We start from the raw sequence: 3220 nt of genomic DNA, 5'->3' as shown, positions 1-3220 counted from the left end.
CACAGAACAAATGCAAAAACTGAGAGCTACACAAATGGAAGACCTTCTTCCTGTAAAAGTTACTGGTGTGCAGCCCAATTCCCCCATTTTGGTGAGCAAGGTGAACTTTTGAGATTCCTATTGGCCAAAACTTCTTCTTCTTCTTCTTCTTCTTCTTATTATTATTATTATTATTATTGTTGTTGTCATTGTTGTTGTTATTATTATTATTATTACTATTTGACACAAGAATGTGTGTGAAAAAATCTGTACAATTCTATTGTAGGAGTCAAGCTCAGCTGCATTTACCATGTTTTTTTAACGTAGCAATTTTCTTCCCGTTTTCAGAAAGGATTAATCTGCAACTAAATGACACATAACTTCTACCTTGGAGAATGGAAAAGCCATTCTGGTAGAACCAGGGGATTCAAGTTCCTGATCTGAATAACTCATGATTGCATTTTTCAATTTTTCCACAAAAATGCGAAGTAGTACTTTAGTACTCATTCAATTAGTATGTATAACCTATAAAACCAATTAAGTCTTTACAAGCATAAATAGATTTTAACAGTTTACAATCTAGGCAAAAAGTCAACAATGTCAACAATAAAGAAAGATCAAAATCCATTCCTCTCAGAAGCACAACACCAAACTTACAGAACAGACTAAGGATAAATTATGGTGGATTTAATTTAAGATTTTGAGTTGATAGTGGAGGTTTGTTTTTTTTTTTTTTTTTAGTGCATAAAGCACATTGATGTCTTCTTTGATTGCGCACAATGCTGGAAACAATTACAGTCCTAGCTCTGCAGTTTCATCATTCTGCTGTGTTCGGTGGAAATCCCACTGAAATCACCCAGCCCCTGAGCAGAACAACTACAGCCTGTAGTCCAGTACTCTTCAAGTATAAGCCTCCTGCTTATCTTCCACTGTGAGCTTAGAACCAGTCCTAAGATGCAACACAAAACTGGGTTGCATTGTAACACTTCAAACCTAAGTGTCTAAAAATGCTGATGCAGACTTAGATTGTGGTAACCAAAGACACTACAGCATGGTTTCCTTAGAAAATGAGGATAGCATGTTTATGTCTGAGTACTCTGCCAATAACTGTTAAATCCCAGAGGCCAAATTGAAGCAAAACTGGCAGATACATAAATATCTCAAAGATACCAAGTTTCTACAGTTTTGTCCAGTATACCAATGGGTAAAAGAAAAAACTATATTCATGGACTTACACAAGGAAAGACTACCTGATCTCTTTATTGATAAGCAGAAAAATACCCAGAGAAGACAAAAGAGCAATTTAATTATTATTTTGTACACAGAATAAGTATTTTAAAGTGTTATAGTAATAAATAATTACATGAATATTTATTAGATGACTAATGAATAGGAGCACTTCATTGGCACAAAAGAGACTTGCTCTACAGAAAATACAGCCAATGAAAACAACTGAAAGAAAAAATTCTCAGTGTGTCTTGAGAATTAGTTTAGGGGTGGCCAGGCTGGTTAACATTTACCAGTAAACAGAAGATCTAGTTTTGTATCTTACAGCCCACCCTGCACCTGCAGCTACTTACCCTTTCCCTCTCGTTCCCTGAAAGCTTACTGATCTCTCAGATATGTCAATGAAATAACCCATAATTTCTAAGTATGTCTAAAAAGATGAACAGAGGTAGGCAGGAAGAACAATTGAATCAACACAGCTGAGGAGACAATCACACCAGGCAAAGGAAAGATATATAAGGTATATGTAACAAGCATCTGGAAACTTCTGCCACACCTTGAGGAGTCCAGTGGTACAATTGCCTCAGAGAGCACCAGAAAAGACAGCACTGCCATTTCCATATGTGTCCTGGCATGCAGGGGCAGGAGGGTAGGCTTGGAGATGTCATGTCCTGTTGTGCCTCTTTGATATCACCTAATAAAGAACTCCTTTTACTTATGGCATTACAAGATTAAATAACATTCTGCTATGGACAGCCTGCATCACTTTCTATTAAGCTTTTGCACTCCACTTGCACAGTTGGGCAGAGTAAATGGCAAAACTAGGATATTTTATGATCCATCCCATTCAGGATGGCTGACCAGCTCCTCAATTACTCTGCAGTAGCAGAGTGCAGGTGATAGCTCCCCCCATCGTTGCTGTGGGTTTAACTGGTGCATCAGCCAAAGCAACAACGATGACACTTAAGTGTTTGCATTAACCATTCAATTAGAAGTGGCATGAAGCCTGAACTCCTCCCCACTGTGACACCCAGTCTTGAAATGCTTCATTTGCCTTCTTCACAAACACTTCAGAGCAACTTCCCCAAGCTTGTATTGAGATTGGCCAAAACACTCGGTTTGTTTGTTAGAAGTTAAAACACTTCACTGTGACTCAGACTCCTGCTTATTCACAGTATAGCTTGTAACACATTCTGTAGAAAGGCTGTGAAAAAGTAGTTTCTGCTAAGACTGAAATAGTTTTGTAGCAGTACAAGAGAGGCAGAGTCTTTCCTTCATGAAAGTGTGGCCTGCGTCACACCCTTTCCATACAGAAATTAAGCTGGCCCAGCCACACTCTCTTATTCTGTAGAGTGTTGCCATGTGCAGGACCTCATGGTGTCTGCTGATGGAAAAGTCATGGAATATGCTGAGCTGGAAGGGACCCATCAGGATCAATGAAGTACAGCTCCTAGCTCTGAACAGGATAGTCCCAAGAATCACGCCATGTGCCCGAAAGCATTGTTCAAATGCCTCTTGAAATCTGTTAGGCTTGGTGCTGCTGTGACCACTTCCCCGGGTTGTTCCAGTGCCCAACCACCCTCTGTGTGAATAATCTTTCCCCGATAATAACATGAAGTTCTCCTAACTCAGCTAGGCACTGTTACCTCAAGTCCTGTCTCTAGTTACCCGAATGAAGAGATCAGGACCTGCCTCTCCCGCTTCCCCTCACGAGGATGTTGAAAACCACAGTGAGGTCTCCCCTCAGCGTCCACCAAGCTGAACCGACCAAGCGACCTCAACCGTTCCTCACACGGCTTCCAGCCCAAGGCCCTTCATCGTCCTCGTGGCTCTCCTTTGGACACTAATAGTTAATGGTTTTTTATGTGACAAAACCCCTCGGAGCAGCGTGAAGGACCCGCTGGCTCCAGCAAAGCGCCCCTCCGGCCCTCACCCCGCCGCATTGCCGCCGAAGGACCGCCGACCGGGCGGTGCCGCGGGCGGGCGCTGAGGCTCCCGAGCCCGCCCTGACCGT

The sequence above is a fragment of the Catharus ustulatus genome, chromosome Z (assembly GCF_009819885.2).
Source record: "Catharus ustulatus isolate bCatUst1 chromosome Z, bCatUst1.pri.v2, whole genome shotgun sequence".
Taxonomy (NCBI): domain Eukaryota; kingdom Metazoa; phylum Chordata; class Aves; order Passeriformes; family Turdidae; genus Catharus; species Catharus ustulatus.
Note: the sequence above shows the minus strand (reverse complement) of the source record.